This window comes from Bombina bombina, chromosome 8, assembly GCF_027579735.1.
Source record: "Bombina bombina isolate aBomBom1 chromosome 8, aBomBom1.pri, whole genome shotgun sequence".
NCBI classification, from domain to species: Eukaryota; Metazoa; Chordata; class Amphibia; order Anura; family Bombinatoridae; genus Bombina; species Bombina bombina.
The window spans coordinates 190,402,163-190,423,298 of record NC_069506.1 but is presented as its reverse complement, the minus strand read 5'-3'; the positions used below and the strand labels follow the sequence as shown (position 1 = coordinate 190,423,298).

The window sequence follows — 21,136 nt, the reverse complement described above, 5'->3', positions numbered from 1 at the left end:
TCAAATCCTTGTCTACTGACAGGGATATAGTCATTAGGCCTGCGGACAAGGGTGGTGCCACTGTGATACTTGACTACTCACAATATAGAGGGGAGGCGTACAAACTACTACAAGACACTGATACATATCGACCACTCCAATCCAACCCGACACTACTGTTCAAAAAACAAATTGACTCATTCTTAGGACTGGCCCACCAGGCAGGTGTCATCAATGATGATGTATTGGGATTCCTTACGGTAGAGCATCCGATTTGTCCAATCCTTTACCTATTACCGAAGATTCATAAATCGCTTGAGGATCCTCCTGGCAGACCAATTGTTTCTGCCAGGGGATTGCTCATGCAACCGCTGGCAGAGTTTATTGACTCATACCTCCAACCGGTAGTACAGAATACATCAGCACATCTGAAAGATTCTTCGGAATTGATCAAACTGCTGAAAAGTATGGATGACTTGACCACAACTGACATTTTAGTCACCATGGACGTGGTTAGTTTATATGCCGTGATCCCCCATGTTCATGGTATTGACATGGTAAAACGTATTTTAATAGACAACCACATGTACACGGGCCCTCCTATTGAATTCATTCTACATTTGTTGGAGTTCTGTCTGGAGAAAAACTACTTTCGCTTTGAGGACAAATATTTCTTACAGACCATGGGCACAGCGATGGGGTCGGATATGGCCCCATCCTATGCCAACATTTACATGGCGATGTATGAAGAGGACTATGTGTTCTCCAGACAGAACCCCATCAGATTATACAGATGGTACATAGATGATGTCTTTCTGGTGTGGAAGGGCACATCAGAGAGTCTTGTTGAATGGGTCAATGGTTTGAATTCCCTTGACTCAACCATCAGATTCAAAATGGAACACAGCAGGGATAAAATCCACTTTTTGGATTTGGAAATTTTTAAGGTCAAAACCATGAGGGGATACAGATTAGAAACCACTTTGTTTAAGAAACCGACCGACAAAAATTCCATTCTCCACTACCATAGCTTTCACCCCAAATTCCAAAAAGAAGGTGTCAGTTCCTCTCAACTCCTGCGGGTGGTCCGCAACAACACGGATGACTCCCGTAAGGAAAAACAATTAGTTGAAATGTCTGAAAAATTCTTGGAGAGGGGCTATCCACCAACGCTGATAGAACAACAATGCAGTAGGGCACTGGATCTAACTCAGGACTTGGCCACCACCAAAAGAACTAGGAATGAATGACCTAAACGACTGAATTTTATAACAACCTACACCCCAGGATCGAGGCTAACACAGGAGGTGATTAACAAGAATTGGCTTATGTTGTCCAAGGACACAAGCCTTCCCTTCAAGGATATGCCGGAACCTAGGGTGGTGTATAAACGGGCAAGTAATCTGAGGGACTTGCTGGTGTTAAGTGATCCTACACACTGCTACGAAAAACAGATGTGGCTGAACAGAGGTAAACCGGGCTGCTACAAATGTGGCAGTTGCGTTACATGCAACAACCTCCTAGCAGGGACCACCTTCCAACATCCTCATAACAACAAGAGGTACAAAATTAAACACAGACTTACTTGCTCCGCAGACTTTGTGATTTACGCTATTATTTGTCCATGTTCCAAATACTACATTGGTAAAACAGTGACACCGTTCAAGGAACGTCTGGCCAATCACAAGACGGCGATCCGTCAGGCCATCGATAAGGGACGGTCAGAACAGCCGGTGGCACGCCACTTTGCGGAAGCGGGCCACAGTGTTGCTTCACTACGAGTAATTCTAATTGACCATGTCCCTCGCCATAGGCGAGGTGGGGACAGAGGACGAACATTGCTGAAACTGGAGGCTCGGTGGATTTTCACCTTGGATACAGTAACACCCCGAGGACTGAATGCCAATATAGACTTTGGCTGCTGTTACAAATAATCATGGACACTATGGGAGTCATCCTGTTGTAATATGTTTCTACCTACTCCTCTGGAGTATGATGCCAATACAATGATAATACCTTGAGCACTTTTGGCTTTTAATTGTTAGCTACATCCCACATGCCCTGATACCATAATGGGTATAGAGGGCTGTGATAGATGTTGAATCATTGGTTTCTGTAGCTTAACTAGCCATTTTCTATAAATTGTGGTTAATTACCCTATTACTAGTATTATAGATACCTGTTTCTATGCTATAGGTTGCTGCACTAATGTTTGAGTAGGGCCTTTATCTATGGCCCTTGTTTTGTTCATCACTATGTCACTGTACATTTGCGCCCATCAGGTGTTTAGCTGCTGCTGCGACGTCTCGCACGCATCACCATGGCAACCGGAGGTATGTGTTTACCTGGTGTTTGCCATGGATACCTGTGACACAGACATTCCCACACAGCGCGCTATGCCGTGATGACGTCATGATGCGCGTGTTGGGAATCAGCTGTTTTCGGATGTCCAGGTGAGTTTGATATGCGTGGGAGGGAGCGGCACCACTTTGCAAGCTGATTGGCTACCACTGTGTGTAGGGTTGGTATTTAGGGGTGGTGTTTGTAGGTTCACATTATCCGGTCTGTATACCATTGAGAAAGGCTCACGATAGAGCCGAAACGTCTGGTTTCTCTTTTGTTGAATAAATCGGAGTTTTGAAAAATTTCCTGTGTGCCGGCTGTTCTTGGATCGCATTCAACAACAGAGGCCGTCTGTGGGATCCAGTTCTACTCTACTGTGTGTATTTACCCTGCCGAGCACCTGGTGGATGCTTATCTGGCGAGTGCCGTTTCCCACGAACGATTTGTATATATATATATATATATATATAATTTATATTTATTCAATTCCTTACATTTTACATTTTATTTAATTTTAAAGTGTTAAACTTTTTTAAGTTTAAAGAGCCTCTTTTAATATGTTAAACTTTCAGAAGATATGTAATAAAGTGTATTCTCATTATTTATGCAGGTGAAGTATGAATACACCGCACAAAGTGGTAGAAGTATTTAAAAAAAATATATAATTCACGGAAAGGGTGGGATTTAGGTCACCGCCTGTTCACGTGATCGCTTGTAGTTCGACTCAAATTAAATAAGGAATTAAATAAATATACCTCTATATAATTAATTTAGTGTTCGGATTTCGCGCATGCGCTCTAAAAAGTGTCCAACAATCTGATGGCTATGTTCTTAGTGCACACACCCGCGTGCACATACGTTTTAACAAGTGTCCAAGAATCTGATGTGTAGATTGTAATTTGTGACATGCTAGGATTGGAATCCGATGAGGTGGAGCGCATGCGCAGTGAGTATTTGCGGTCAGAAAGCCCCCTGATCGCATGGCTATTTATTTATTATCTGTTAACTTGCATTTTAGCCAATAAGTGCAGTGTCAGCCACAACTCCACGGGAGTTATCTATATGGCTCACATGAACTAGCAGTCTCTTGTTGTGAAAAGCTAATAAAAAAGCATGTGATAAGAGGCCGTCTGTAGTGACTTACAAACAGGCAGACATTTAGACATTTAAATGGTATAAAGTATATCAATATAACAATGTTGGTTGTGCAAAGCAGGGTAATGTAAATGTGTTATCTAACTTTTTAAACAATAACAGTTTTGTTATTGACTGTCCTTTTAAAGGACCAGTCAACACATTAGATTTGCATAATCAACAAATGCAAGATAACAAGACAATGCAATAGCACTTAGTCTGAACTTCAAATGAGTAGTAGATTTTTTTATAACAAATTTCAAAGTTATGTATATTTCCACTCCCCTTGTACCATGTGATAGCAATCAGCCAATCACAAATGCATATACGTATAGTTTGTGAATTCTTGCACATGCTCAGAAGGATCTGGTGATTCAAAAATTGTAAATATAAAAGACTGTGCACATTTTTTTTAATAGAAGTAAATTGGAAAGTTGTTTAAAATTACATGCTGTATCTGAATCATGAAAATTTAATTTAACCTGAGTGTCCCTTTAACTGTTGTGCTTGAACTGAGAGATGTAGTGCTTTAGGAGACCTGAAGCAAATCATTATCTCATAATAGTTTGAATAAAAAAAAACCATATGTAAAATATATGTTAATACATTTCAGTTATATTTAAGTGTGTTTTTATTTATTTAAAATGCAAATATATACTTTAGCACATCAAACTACGTGAAGAACTCCACTATTTTAGAGGAGGTTTATTTAGAACACAATTTTATAGACAGAAGCCAGACAAAATATATCACTCAACAGACACAGTATGGTAAACATTGGTGTAGCTGTAGGTGTTGCAAGCTTCCTCAGCCGTAGGACAGCAAGCTATGTATTACCGTGAGAAGTGTGTAATTGGGAACATTGTGAATGAACGTTGCATAACTAGAAGGCTACTTCTATTGCGTATGGCACATCATGTTAGCCTATGTGTTGCAACTGCATTAGACAAATAAAGTTAGCTAGATGCAAATTATCATGCACAGTGTGCAAGGAGACTGTCACCTTAAAGGGACAGTCGACACTAAAATTGCTATTGTTTAAAAATTTAGATAACACTTTTACTACCCCATTCCCCAGCTTTGCACAACCAACATTGTTATATTAATATACTTTATAACATTTAAACCTCTAAAGTTCTGCCTGTTTCTAAGCCCCTATAGACAGCCTCTTATCACATGCTTTTTTATTAGCTTTTCACAACAGGGAACTGATAGTTTATGTGGGCCATATAGATAGCATTGTGCTCACGCTCGTGGGTTCTGCACAACACAGCTAAAATGCAAGTTAATAGATAATAAATAAAAAGTCATGTGATCAGGGGGCTGTCAAAAGAGGCTTAGATACAAGGTAATCACAGAAGGTAAAAGTATATTAATATAACAGTCTTGGCTGTGCAAAACTGGGGAATGGGTAATAAAGGGGTTATCTATCTTTTTAAACAATAAAAATGTTTGAGTTGACTGTCCCTTTAAGGGCCCTTTATAGAATGCTAAATGCCACAGGGTCCCTTGCCACGTCAATAACTATATCCATTGGCAATAGATACATGCTGTCAAGCAAGCTCCCCTATAAAGAATCGACCTCTAGGCAAGTGCATATACAATTCAGTCATAAATTCAGTTTGCCTACAATATTGTCTAGGTTATGATGTAAGAAGGAAAGAGAGCTGTTTGCCATGTAAAATAACTAATCTTAGTTATCGGTACAAAAATGGTTCATACTCCCCGACACATTTACTCCCAGAAGTAAATAAATATTAAATAATGTTAGAGGGCCCCATCTTGTTTTAGATGATAATACTAAAAGCAGAATAACTGTATAAACTTTGGGATTTTCAGATACGATGTTGGGCTAAATGAAAAACAGAACAGATTGTTTAATAAACTACAGTTTAAAGACAGACAGCTATGTTATGCTCTGTTCATACCCAGCGATTTTTTTTGTATGCATGTTATTTTTAACACTAGGATACTGTGAAATGTTTGCTTTATGTTTGTCTTCATATGAACTGACATTTCAGGCAGCAGACCCAACTTTGCATGATGATTGACGACAACCCCACCCTTCCCTGTGCATTTCCTGAGATTTTAAAGAAAACCAGCAGCAGTGATCATTTTCCACCCTGACTAAACCGAGCCCTTTCTATTTATTCATAAATAAATATTTCTACATATATATCTGATGTTTTTTAAACAAATATATATTTATACCTATTTATTTAAATGATTATATATAGGTATAGATATATACATATATATATATATATACATACATATATATATATATATATATATATATATATATATATATTTAGAAATATATAGAACATATTCTGCTATGTACAGAACATTGGAATGTGAAATAATTACAGTAAATACACAGTTAAATAAATATATATATATATATATATATATATATATATATATATATATATATATATATATATATATATATATATATATATATATATATACAGAGAGAGAGAGAGAGAGAGAGAGAGAGAGAGAGAGATACAAATACATCATTAGCAATGCATCTGTATGTATCTCTATGTAAAAGTAAATTGGCGGCTTTTTTTTCTAACATCCAAGCACTCATATCTTTGAGCCCTTATAACTTTTTTGTGCAATATTTTTGAGAATAATGTTTATTAGATGGTGTTAAAGGGACAGTATACTGTAAAATTGTTTTCCCTTTATGTGTTTCCGATTATTTTTTTTACCAACTGCAGAGTATAAAATGTATGAGAATTAGCTTTTTAAGGTTTTATTGTGTATAATAGCTGTTTTTGTGTTTTGAAGCCACAACCTAATAGCATGGGTTGAGCTTGTAGGTATAATTAGATCTCATTACCTTAACACATCAGGGCCTATGTATCAAAGGTCTTGCGGACCTGATCCGACAGTGTGGATCAGGTACGCAAGACCTCGCTGAATGCAGAGAGAAATACGCTCACAAGAGCTGCTGGTGCAGCGCCACCCCCTGCAGACTCAAGGCCAATCGGCCGCCATCAGGGAGGTGTCAATCAACCCGATCGTGTTGAATTGTGGCAATTCCTGTCCCGCTGCTCAGAGCAGGCGGACAGGGTTATGGAGCAGCGGTCTTTAAACCGCTGCTTCATATCTGCTGTTTCTGGCGAGTCTGAAGACAAACCAGAAACACGGGCCGACAAGCTTTATGCGGAGCTTAATAAATGGGCCTCATTGTGTACATATACATGTTTTTTTATCTTATATCTGTCCAAGACCAATACTTGGAGAGAACAATGGAAAATTAACCTTTTATTACCTTATCTCTTCTATACCCCACTGGGAGTCTAATTTCTTCTGCTGACTGTGTTTACACAGTTTATCTATAGCTTGGACCTAAGGCCAGAAACTTTTAGAATATGTGGGGATGCTGAATGTATGAATGTATAACCCCAGGCGCCTAACCAACCGGAGGCAAGGGATATGACAATAGATAAATGAATAGGATATAAATCAGATATTTATTACAGATATTGGTAAAATACTTATGGATCCATGCTAATTAGTATAAAACCATATAAAAGTAGACAGTGACTTGCAGTGCAAATAGTTAATAAAAAATGCAATATTATACAGGATATTAAATGCAATATTTATTAACTTTTTATTAACTGTTTGCACTGCAAGTCACTGTCTACTTTTATATGCTTTTATACTAATTAGCATGGATCCATGAGTATTTTACCAATATCTGTAATAAATATCTGATTTATATCCTATTCATTTATCTATTGTCATATCCCTTGCCTCCGGTTGGTTAGGCGTCTGGGGTTATACGTTCATACATTCATTGTCCCCTTTGGTGGTTACTAGGCATCACCACCCCCAGGCTATAGGGTCTTTTTGTTGGCGCTGGTCCATTTCCCATTATCAATATGTGGGGATGCCCCATGCAAATTGAGCCATTTCAAATGTCAATATAAGGGTAAAGGAAATACTTGTAAACAATTTAATACACTACAGCAGGTAAAGTGGATCATTGGGAACAAATTAAAGGAGACAACATTTTTGAGTAAACTGTCCCTTTAATATGAATGTAACTGTACTTTGTAATGTATTTGTGAAGTTAACCACTGCACTGAGATCGCAAATTGTAGCATAAATTTCACTCAACAGCAATATCAGCGCAATTGAAAAGGCTCGTGAAAAAACACAATATAGATTGCGCAAAAATGTTTGCGCTTCACTTGTAATCTAGCCCATAGTGTACAATGCAATGCTATACCCTGCTCTTGTGTGACTAATTGTTCATAAGCAGGGCCGGGCATGTCAGCTACTGTAAAATAAATTTCTATAAAATATACCACAATTAGGTACTTGCATGTCAGAATAAATACTTTCTGAACTGTTTTACTGCACATTAGTGAAACTTGGAAAATGTCATGTCTGTTCTAAAATCCTCTAATCTACAGTTTGCATATTGACCTTGATTAAAACAAACAAACCATTAACGATTGTAAACTTTAATTTGCAGAGCTCTTTATTAGTCCTAAATCTCTTTGTTCTCATTATTCATTTCTAATTGTTATTGTACTGTTACACCAAATACACACTGAGCTCCTTCTGCCCAAATACAACTAAGAATAAAAAATGTTCCAGAATCAAAGAAGCGAGGAATCCATAACACAAACGTAAGTCAATATTATCTGAGGTTTCAAATGACAATAGTGCAATACACAATGTAAAATCAACCATCATTTTAGCTTATTACTAGCATATCATTTCATGAAAACCTGGTGCCAGCTGAGGTATACGACAAGTCAATCCTCACTATTATTATTATCCAGTATTTGTAGAGCGCTAACAGGTTCTGCAGCGCTATGAACATAGGTGGTATATAAAAAACAATTACAGGGATCAAATGGGTAGAGGGTCCTAGCGAGAGTTGCACTGTTGTAGTTGCACTATTAATTTGATAATGGAAAATACTTTTGTCCTATAAGGGGGGAATAAATAAATTAGTAGATAGTGCAACTACTACAATCCAGCAGCAGCACAAAAAAATGTTTTTTTCATTTTTAGGGGTCAGATTTCTCAAAACCAAAAGTGATGTTTACAAACGTACTGGCTGACACAACTCCTTTGTGCTACATACAGCTTATAAGTAAAAATGTGTTATGAAGCAAGCTATTAGTATTAAATATACAAATCAGGGGCTACTACTATAGGTCATTTTGTGTCATTACTAACAATCACTATTGGTTACCTTCCAGATACAAATAATAGCCTGGGGATTATTAGCCGGCATAGGTTGGTTTATCCCTCCTCTTTGCCTTCTGCAATAAAACTGTTTAACGTAAGGGTAATCTTTAGGCAGATTAAATGTGCACAAATGAGAACATCAGAACCAGGCATGGTTTATTATGTTTAATAACTATCTAAGAACTTTTGTAAATAGTCAATAGAACAAACACTCACATGAGAACCTTCTATGGCTGTAATGATGAGATATTTATTCCTGTATTTCTCAGTGATATTTGTAACGACCCATAGTCAATATATTATATTTTCAGTGCATTACTACATGTATCAGGAATATTTATATATTGTGGTGACTCTGGCAATCTAGCCATCTTATGGTATACACAGGTGCTATGTGTTGGTGGTATATGGAGTCACAGCATGCCCTTGAAAGACTTGTATGAAACGTAGTAGCCAGTTAGCAAGGGTCAGTAATGACCTAGGGGGTCAATATATGAAGCAGTGGATGCTGCTTCCGACCCACTCCGCTTCAGGTACGCCTGAAGGGGAAGTTAAGAAGCAGCGGTCATAAGACTGCTGCTCCTTATTATTATTATTATCATTTATTTATAAAGCACCGCCAAATTTGTCTGCTACCTCTGAGGCGGGTTGATTGACGCCCCTGCTAGCGGCCGATTGGCCACGAATGTGTAGGGGGCGGCATTGTACAAGCATTTCACTAGGAATGCTTGTGCAAGGATAAATGCCAACAGCGTATGCTGTCTGCATTTATTGATGTGTGGCGGACATGACCCGCTACAGCAATATGTTTCTTATGTTCTAAATAACTTAGTGGGTGAGTTTGAAAATGTTTTGATCCTTGTTTGCTGCAAATGTTTTGCAACAGCCACCATTTGCCTTATTTGAAGGAGCCAATCAGTTGTTTTTTTTACTGGAGTAGCAAATGACAGCCATGATCATTATGCAAGCAAAATTACCATTATTTTGCAGTTTCTTATCCAATCTGATAATCTCTAAAGCTAATTTGGGACAGATACATGGTAGGGTTTGGCTTTTGTCATGAGCCCTTCTAGTTTTCAGTCTTAAAAAGGAAATAGGTCAAAATAAATAATTAAAGTTGTTGCATTACACTACTTTAAACATTAATATTAAAGGGACATTAAAGTCAAAGTGAACATTTTCATGATTCATATAGAGCATGACATTTTAAACAACTAGTTTATTCTATTGTCAAATATATCTCTTCTATATTCAAAGCTGTTTAATTCTTGTGATATCCTTTGTTGAAAACTAAACCTAGGCAGGCTCAGGAGTAGCAATAAATGAATGGGAGCTAGCTGGTGATTGGTGTCTGCACATAGGTGCCTCTTATCATTGGCTCACCAAATGTGTTAAGCTAGAACCCAGGGGTAAATGCTCCTCCTTGGACTGGAAACTAAATAATGAAGGACATTATACACTAGATTTTCTTTGCATAATTGTTTTGTAGTTTATACATTTATATAGCCCATCTGGGAGTGTTATTTTTTAATAACATTGTGCTGATTTTCAGCCTCCTAACCAAACGCCTAAGTGTCAGATCTGTATACTCAAGTGTACAGACTCCTGCTGGCTCCTGTATGTGTAGTGGGTCTTTTCATATGCAGGAGAGGTGAGAGTGTCTGCTCTTCCTGCATTCTGCAGTGTCCCAGCCTAACCTCACCAACAGTGCTAAACTAGGATCTTCTACGGATTTTTTTTAAAGGCTTTGTACTGGATTTTTAAGATTAGTATCTGTACAGATTCTTCTTTATAGTAGACAGTCTATTAAATTCAGTTTTATGAAATTGATGTATACTATTCCTTTTACCTTCCAACATTTGCCTGTATTTACTAAAAACAAAGATTATCCATCCCTCGTCTTCATGTGCTTTGTATAGGACAGTGAAACAGACATAAGACTGTAGTTATAGTGACCATGCATCTTTTGTTTTGTACATATGATATCCCTGGTGTCACAAGTGAGATCTTCAGGATTCATCACACCAGTGCAAGGGAAAAATCGTGTTTACCTTTTTTATTTGCTGCTTGACTTGTAAATTGTCAACATGACAGGATTGTAAATCATAAAGACATTTGAACACACTAACTGCTTGTCTAACTAGATAAAATATGTCAGCTGTCTATGCTATTATATCTACCATCTGTATATCTACTTAAAGTATAATCTTGTCTATAGTGTTTCTATTTCTATAGGGTATATACAGGGTATCTATCTATCTATCTATCTATCTATCTATCTATCTATCTATCTATCTATCTATATCTGTCTATCAATCCATCTATATATTTACCAATCTAGTGTTAATTCTGCTATTAATAAGGGAAGAACAAATGATTAAATAACAAAAGAATGTAGTTATATCTTTAAATATGCTTAGTTGAATACTTATTATGACTAAGCAAGTAAGCATTGAATGCAACTTCAGTTACACACACCATAGCTTTGGTTATTTAAGCTAATAAATAATGCATTAAACATGGATTTATGCCAGATAGATACACATAGTGCAGTTTGTTTACATAAAGAGACACATGCACACATATACTGTAGATATATATATATATATATATATATATATATATATATATATATATATATATATATATATCTGCATCTGTAGGATTTGTCCTATATACTTACATATTGCATTGGGAAGTTGTGTGAGTTCACATATTTACAGACATGTATGTGTTCATATTACTAGTGAAATAGCTAGGGGTTAATAATAGTAGGTATGCATACTCATAGAACTATACAGTGGTTATCAACTTTTGCAGCTATTTAGATCAGGTGTAACAAAAGTTAAATTATCTATGACTATTGTATGTAAACAAAACGTGAGAGATGACCTGGCTTAATACTAGACTTCCTGTTTTTTTATAATGACAATTGTTCTATTTGAATGAATCAAAACAAAAGTTAATTAAAAAAAAAAAAAAAAAAAGGTACTAGTCTAAACTGTGTTTCATGAAAGATTAACTATTTATTTATGGGGATCCCCCAGGTAAGGAACAATTAATAATGTGCTGCGGCTTTATCATAGCCCAAATGGATCATATGTATAATGAAGATCTATGAAGGTTACAGCTCGAGCTTGTATTCTTAAAAGTAAAAAAACTGCTGTTAATTGTGGGCTTTGCTGTACAGTTGCAGGCAAGGTTCATGTATACTATTATAAATGTGCTGCAGAACAGAAGTGAAACAGTTAATGCATCCTTTCCAGTTCCATTTAAACTAATCCTGTGCAATTTCAACATTGTTAAATTATTTTTGTATGTTGTAGATACATGACACTATTGTGGCGTAGGGAATATATTTGTGTCTGTTTTAGACAATGCCATGGTTCATGTTTTGACAAAATAGCCTTGATTTGATAAGACATCCTGTAGTAGAAAATCAGCATAGTGCACTCTCAGTTCTGGCACATGGTACAGGAAAAAAGATGATAGCATGTAAGACCCATAATAAAGAGATCTTAAAGGTTCACCATTTATCTACAGAAATAAACCCACTGGATGCCAAAGAAGACTGCAGCACATTTTTTTAGATGAATGACAATCTTCTTGCCAGTATAGTAGGCTACATTAAATCGGTTAAAGGGACATGGAAGTCAACAGTATGCAATAGAATGATATGTGCCAAGAGAATATAATCTAATTAGTAGAAACAGTTAGGGCACCCACCAGCACTAATGTAAGTGAAGAGATTGCACCACATTTAATCACATGGTACAGATGTTTATATTAATACATAGGAAATACTACCAATATGTCCCTTTATATGTTAATAACTTATTTTTTAATGTAAAATGTAATCTTTAAAAAAAGTTGTGCCGTGACCCTCCACATTGTGTTAGGATTTAAATTTAAGTTGTATTAAAGCCAGACCAGACAGTTATTTCCTTTGAATTTCCTTATAGCCTGCAATGTCATCATGGTGTTACGAACTTGGTGGCTTAACAAATCTGGCATTTGGAAATGAATATCTGATTGGTCTAGTTCACAAGAGAGAAGGTTTCCTGAAATATAATCTCACTATTCCAATATTATGTATTTCAGTCTCTTTAAAAGTGTTTATTCTATTGAATTTGTAGCCAAAACAGTATGATAGGGTTGTGTTAGGAATGATTCCAAGAGGAGACTCGCATTATCTAATATCATAAAGAAACGTTCTAAAAAGTATTTGAGATTCACATTATATGACTTGTATGGAGTCCAGGCACTATTGCTTTTGTGGTCCCCCTTCTCCTTAAAAAATATTAAAAATGATATTTTACAACTTCATTGGTATAACAAAGACTATAATCCAGGCTGTATTATATTCACCTTTTTTTTTTTTTTACCAATGTAAATACCTCGCTTATTGTGAGAAGTAAACTGCTAAGTGGACATCTGATCCGCCATTAGTTAGTTGGCTGCTATGGCTGAGCACTGGCATCGCTAAAGTTGGACTGGGGGGCACTGGTCCTGCCTGTATAGTGGACTGCCACCCTTGTCCAGCTGTAAACCATTCTCCATAATCGGAGGCTGAGCCATGGTGCTGTGCGCTCTGACACTGCTGTCATTAAATGCCAGGATGGGTCAAAGCAGGGAGGGAGGGAGGCTGATACAGACTGTGAGAGAACAGATATCCCCCTGCAGAGTTTAGTAAATGATCTAGTTAGATTAGCATTTTCAAATGTGAGAAAAAATTTAAACATTTTCTTCAACTTTGCTTTTCTTCTGATTTTAAAAGAAATGTAAAAAAAATTGTCAGCCCCTAAAAGTATCACAGGCCCTGGGTATTGGGTCTAGTGTGCACTGTTGTGGATTTTGTATTATAACTTAAAGGGACAGTTTATTCATACATTTTCTCCCCTTTAATTTGTTCCCAATAATCTACTTTACCTGCTGGAGTGTATTAGAATGTTTACAAGTATTTCCATTAATCTTATATTGGCATTTGAATTAGTTTATTTAGCCTGTGGTATCCCCACCTATTCTAAAAGTTTTTGGCCAAGCTGTATTAACACAGCGAGTAGAAGAAACTACACTCCCAGTGGGTTATAGAAGAGATAAGGTAATAAAATGTTAATTTTCCATTGTTCTCTCCAAGTATTGGTGATTGGTTTATTGACAGATATAAGATAAAGAAGCAGGCATATTTACACAATGGGATAAAGTAATGAGATCTGATTATACCTACAAGCTCAACCCATTTTACTGGGTTGTAGCTTTAAAACACAATATCAGCTAATTCATATACACAAATAAGCCTTACAAAAGCAAATCTCATACATTTAATACTCTGCCGCTGGTAAAAAAAAGTAATTGGAAACACAGTAAGGAAAACCTATTTTATAGCATACTGTCCCTTTAAGGCATTAGAGATCATTATGATAAGTCAGGTATGTTTTTCTGACTATACATTTGATGTTTTTATGACTATGAATTATCATGACAAAAGGGTTTATATATCATTGGTGTAAGGAGCGAAGCAAGATGTAGAAAAAACATCAATTTAAGAAATATTTGAACCATTTAAAAAAAATAAAAAAAAAAAATCAAGAAAGCAATAGAGACAACCTCAACTGATCAACAGAAATGGTTTGCTTGTACATGTTTACAATCTTTCAGACTTTTTTGCATGTTGTAGATAGCACTATTGTGGCTTCAGCCTTAAAGGAATATGCCAACCAACATTACCAACATTCCATTAGGTGCAGCTTATTTTATAATACTTTAAAGCTTTTAGAATATGGTTAAAACATTATATAATTTCTTTAAACCCATTTTCACTATGATGTTTACTAAATTTGTTTAAAGAACTACTTACATATGCAAGCATCTTTATACACCAACATATGTGATACAGTATATCCCACATCATTTTGTTACTTCTATCTGTTATTTTTGTTTTGTCATTATAGTGCCAGATTACAAATGGGGTGCCAATGATAGCGCGGGCCACGATACACAATATCACTGGACTTGATAAACAAGTCCATGATAAAGCGCTTTTACCAGAGAGGAGTTAGCATGGCCAATAAGATATCAATTAAGATTGTGAACGCACTAACTTGTGCTCATGTTACAAGTTGAAAGTTATAGTTTGTGCTTGAGTGAAAGTCAAAACTGCGCTATAATATTTGAAACCTGAAGTAAAAGTTGCACAAAACACATTAAAATAAAGTATAACACTAGTATAATAAAATAATAAAACTTTTCTAAAAGGGTTAAAAGGGATGTGGTATATGACAAGGTGTTTGAATGGAAAGGGCTCCAGTGAATTTACAGGGAGTGCAGAATTATTAGGCAAGTTGTATTTTTGAGGATTAATTTTATTATTGAACAACAACCATGTTCTCAATGAACCCAAAAAACTCATTAATATCAAAGCTGAATAGTTTTGGAAGTAGTTTTTAGTTTGTTTTTAGTTATAGCTATTTTAGGGGGATATCTGTGTGTGCAGGTGACTATTACTGTGCATAATTATTAGGCAACTTAACAAAAAACAAATATATACCCATTTCAATTATTTATTTTTACCAGTGAAACCAATATAACATCTCAACATTCACAAATATACATTTCTGACATTCAAAAACAAAACAAAAACAAATCAGTGACCAATATAGCCACCTTTGTTTGCAAGGACACTCAAAAGCCTGCCATCCATGGATTCTGTCAGTGTTTTGATCTGTTCACCATCAACATTGCGTGCAGCAGCAACCACAGCCTCCCAGACACTGTTCAGAGAGGTGTACTGTTTTCCCTCCTTGTAAATCTCACATTTGATGATGGACCACAGGTTCTCAATGGGGTTCAGATCAGGTGAACAAGGAGGCCATGTCATTAGATTTTCTTCTTTTATACCCTTTCTTGCCAGCCACGCTGTGGAGTACTTGGACGCGTGTGATGGAGCATTGTCCTGCATGAAAATCATGTTTTTCTTGAAGGATGCAGACTTCTTCCTGTACCACTGCTTGAAGAAGGTGTCTTCCAGAAACTGGCAGTAGGACTGGGAGTTGAGCTTGACTCCATCCTCAACCCGAAAAGGCCCCACAAGCTCATCTTTGATGATACCAGCCCAAACCAGTACTCCACCTCCACCTTGCTGGCGTCTGAGTCGGACTGGAGCTCTCTGCCCTTTACCAATCCAGCCACGGGCCCATCCATCTGGCCCATCAAGACTCACTCTCATTTCATCAGTCCATAAAACCTTAGAAAAATCAGTCTTGAGATATTTCTTGGCCCAGTCTTGACGTTTCAGCTTGTGTGTCTTGTTCAGTGGTGGTCGTCTTTCAGCCTTTCTTACCTTGGCCATGTCTCTGAGTATTGCACACCTTGTGCTTTTGGGCACTCCAGTGATGTTGCAGCTCTGAAATATGGCCAAACTGGTGGCAAGTGGCATCTTGGCAGCTGCACGCTTGACTTTTCTCAGTTCAGGGGCAGTTATTTTGCGCCTTGGTTTTTCCACACGCTTCTTGCGACCCTGTTGACTATTTTGAATGAAACGCTTGATTGTTCGATGATCACGCTTCAGAAGCTTTGCAATTTTAAGAGTGCTGCATCCCTCTGCAAGATATCTCACTATTTTTGACTTTTCTGAGCCTGTCAAGTCCTTCTTTTGACCCATTTTGCCAAAGGAAAGGAAGTTGCCTAATAATTATGCACACCTGATATAGGGTGTTGATGTCATTAGACCACACCCCTTCTCATTACAGAGATGCACATCACCTAATATGCTTAATTGGTAGTAGGCTTTCAAGCCTATACAGCTTGGAGTAAGACAACATGCATAAAGAGGATGATGTGGTCAAAATACTCATTTGCCTAATAATTCTGCACTCCCTATATATATGTCTTAATATGTGTATGTGTGTATGTATATATATATATAAGTAGCAATTAATCCCACTAGGGGAAAAAATACACTGCACTCACCGGTCTTCAAAACAGGTTCAAGTTTTTAATATTTCCTCACATCAAATGTCAGCAAAGGAAGGTAATCCCAAACATTTCAGTACCAACAGGTACCTTTCTCAATGGGTAGAAGCAAGTCCTGTATCCTGATAACCTCTGATAACCTCAGCAGATGTTATCAGGATACAGGACTTGCTTCTACCCATTGAGAAAGGTACCTGTTGGTACCGAAATGTTTGGGATTACCTTCCTTTGCTGACATTTGATGTGAGGAAATATTAAAAACTTGAACCTGTTATGAAGACCGGGGAGTGCAGCATATTTTTTCCCCTAGTAGGATTAATTGCTACTGCTGTTTACACTACACGCAGCACCCCGACGGATGTGGCTTTGGTAACAGTGAGTGCACCTGATCTGGATGTTTTATATATATACGTTGTAACTCACTTTATTCCATCAAAGCCATATTAGGCCATATTTCCATAAATCCAGACGTTTCAGTCCAGGCACTGGACTTTTGTCAATGGTAACATATCATTCATCAAGTAAACAAATAACATACTCACGCCATCTTTCTGTAGCGGCTTGGCGGTTTGTTTTAAATACAGAGAGATGGTATGAGAATGTTATTCGTTTCTTTGATGAATGATATGTTACCATTGACAAAGGTCCAGTGCCTGAAACGAAATTTCTGGATTTATGAATATATGGCCTAATATGGCTTTGATGGAATAAAGTGAGTTACAAAGTGTGCCGTGTTGCGAGGTGTGTGAAGTTATTGTACTGATTCGGATCTCTGCACCGGGAGGTGAACTGAAGTGGGAGTTGCTGTGGTAAGACTTCTATATATATATATATATATATATATATATATATATATATATATATATATATATATATATACATGTCTATATATGTGTATACATGTATTTATGTGTTTATCTGTGTAAATATGTATATAGATATACAGAATATATAGATAGATATATACATACACACACACTTCTGAGGCCTTCTCAGTCAAATAGCTTGAAATATGCAATATCACTTTTTATTTTATATATATATATATTAATATATATATATATATATATATATATATATATATATATATATATATATATATATATATATATATATATATATGTATATATATATATATATATATATATATATATATATATATACAGAGTACTCTGTAAAAAAAAATTACATTAAAAAAATATATTTAAAATGCACTTAAACTATAAGCATTAGTATAAATAAACTAACAAATTGAGACAGGTTTGCATTTTCTTAGTAATATGAGTTATAAAAGGCATATTTATTATAACACAGTAACATTATAGTGGTGTTTGAAATGTACTCATATGTTTGCATAAAGTGATCACTAGGCAAGTGCATAATTCTGGGCTTTGTTATTCGTTAGTGATATGAAGCTATTTCCAGCGGTAGATATATTTAAGAAAAAGTGCAGCACACAAATATCTATATGTGTTCTTTTTCATAAATATATTCGGCAACAGGAAAAGCTGAATAGTAAAGCCCGAAATAATGCACAAGCCTAGTGATCAAGGTTAGAATGATACATTTGAATACTATCATATGCTGTTGAATACAATCCTATGTGCATAGAGCTGATAGAGCTCTGGTTTGACAGGCTAAAGGGACAATAAAGTCACAATTAAACGTTCACAATTCAGATAGAGCATACACTTTTTCACAATTCAGATAGAGCATACAATTGTTGTTTTGGTAGAATGCCTAGAAGCTGTGAACTCAGTTGAAATACAATGCCTGTGTCTAAACACTGATAAGGGGGTGGAGTTGGCTGCTCCATGCAGCTTAGCTATGTAATTCATTTTGCTTATTTTTGAAAATTATTTAAAAATACTTGCCAGCAGTTTTTAAACATTTTTTTATGCAAACTATTTTTAACTAATTAGCCTTTTTAGGGTATGCACAGAACTCAGCATGTTTTATGTCCCTTTAACTCCTTAGTGACCAAACCATTTTAAAATGTTTTTACCGTTAAGGACCAGGACTATTTTTACATTTCTGTGGTGTTTGTGTTTAGCTGTAATTTTCCTCTAACTCATTTACTATACCCACAGATATTATTTACCATTTTTCTCACCATTAAATGGACTTTTTAAAGATACTATTATTTTCATATCATTTGCTATAAAAAATTTTTTATAAAATATGATGAAAAAATTAAAAAAACACACTTTTTCTAACTTTGACCCCCAAAATCTGTTACACATCTACAATCACCATAAACACCCATGCTAAATAGTTTCTAAATTTTGTCCTGAGTTTAGAAATACCCAACGTTTACATGTTCTTTGCTTTTTTTGCAAGTTATAGGGCAATAAGTACAAGTAGCATTTTGCTATTTCACACCATTTTTTTTTTTTCAAAATTAGCGACAGTTACATTGTAACACTGATATCTGTCAGGAATCCCTAAATAACCCTTCACATGTATATACATATATATATATATATATATATATATATATATATATATATATATATATATATATATATATATATATATATATCTAGGCCCATTTTGGTATATTTCATGCCACCATTTCACCGCCAAATGCAATCAAATTAAAAAAAAATGTTAACTTTTTCACAAACTTTAGGTTTCTCACTAAAATTATTTACAAACAGCTAGTGCAATTATGGCACAAATGGTTGTAAATGCTTCTCTAGGGCCCCCCTTTGTTCATAACTAGCAGACATTTATGGCCTTGGCATTACTTTTTGGTAATTAGAAGGCCGCTAAATGCCACTGCGCACCACACTTGTTATGCTCAGCAATGAAGGGGTTAATTAGGTAGCTTGTAGGGAGCATGTAGGGTTAATGTTAGCTTTAGTGTAGATATCAGCCTCCCAGCTAACACATCCCACCCCCTGATCCCTCCCTGACCCTTCTCAAACAGCTCTATTCCCTCCCCACCTCACAATTGTCACCGCCACCTTAAGTCTGCCAGTATAAAAAAATAAGATCCCCCATTACCCCCAACCTCTCTGACCCTTCCCCAAACAGCTCTCTAAGTCTCCCCCCTTGACCTATTGGCCACCGTCTTGGTTACTGCCAGCTGTCTTCCAGTACCCAGTTTACAAAAAATGTGCCCTTTTTTTTATAAAAAAAATAAAAACCCTATTTTCTGAAGTGTAGCTGCCCCCCTCAATACCCTCCCCCATACAGATCTCTTTCCCAATACCTATAAATCCCTCTCCCTCCTTCCCTTTCATTATAGATGTCCCATTGTGTTGTGGTCCCTCCCTCCCGCCACCCCCTCCCTGTGCATGAGTTCTCCCGGACCATCATCCCCACTGAAAGGAAATCAGCTACCAGCGATGGGCCGCCCACCCGCCTCCCTCCAAGCTCTCCCACACCAGAGGGATGCAGAGAGGGCCAAAGAGTGGCCCTCTCTACATCGGTGTGCTTAAAAAGGGTATTGCACAATGCCTCAATATTGAGGTATTGCTGCAGTACCCTGAAAGCGGCTGGAAGCGAGGCACGTCCTTGGTTGTTAAAGGGACAGTCTAGGCCAAAATAAACTTTCATGATTCAGATAGAGCATGTAATTTTAAACAATTTTCCAATTTACTTTTATCACCAATTTTGCTTTGTTCTCTTGGTATTCTTAGTTGAAAGCTTAACCTAGGAGGTTCATATGCTAATTTCTTAGACCTTGAAGCCCACCTCTTTCAGATTGCATTTTAACAGTTTTTCACCACTAGAGGGTGTTAGTTCACATATTTCATATAGATAACACTGTGCTCGTGCACGTGAAGTAATCTGTGAGCAGGCACTGATTGGCTAGACTGAAAGTCTGTCAAAAGAAATGAAAAAAGGGGCAGTTTGCAGAGGCTTAGATACAAGATAATCACAGAGGTTAAAAGTATATTATTATAAATGTGTTGGTTATGCAAAACTGGGAAATGGGTAATAAAGGGATTATCTATCTTTTAAAACAATAAAAATTCTGGTGTAGACTGTCCCTTTAATGACCGTTTTTTGTAGTACGTCCCTGGCACGTCCTTGGTTGTTAAGGGGTTAAACAACTTTCTATTTAACTTTTGTTATCAATATTGCTTAGTTCACTCTTATGAGTTATACATGCAGCAGGGTGTGCAGAGGGGAACATTAATTGCACCCCTGGATAGCACACAAACAGTGATCCTGGACAGCACTATTCATGTTCCTCCCTGCAGCATGTGTAACTCATAAGTGTCCAGGAAAACATGACCGAGGTGGCAACCCTATGCGTGCACGTGTCCATAGCCATCTGGCACCAGTTATTGCAACAATGTTTATAGCAAAGTTATACATATTTGCAAACTCTGCTGCAGTAGTATCTAGTAGTATTGTCTGTAACATTGTATGGTAGCAGTGTTTGTAACTACGTATAACAGTTCTATAAACATTATTGCAAACACCGCTGCCATAGCTAAGGACAGATGCACAATTCTGAGCT

The 21,136-nt window shown here is 36.6% G+C and overlaps 1 protein-coding gene across 1 annotated transcript in view; it reads right to left on the bottom strand.

The window, feature by feature from the left end:
* Positions 1-21,136, bottom strand: part of TRPM4 (transient receptor potential cation channel subfamily M member 4) — a 167,050-nt gene that overhangs the window by 137,177 nt on the left and 8,737 nt on the right. The window lies entirely within an intron of this gene.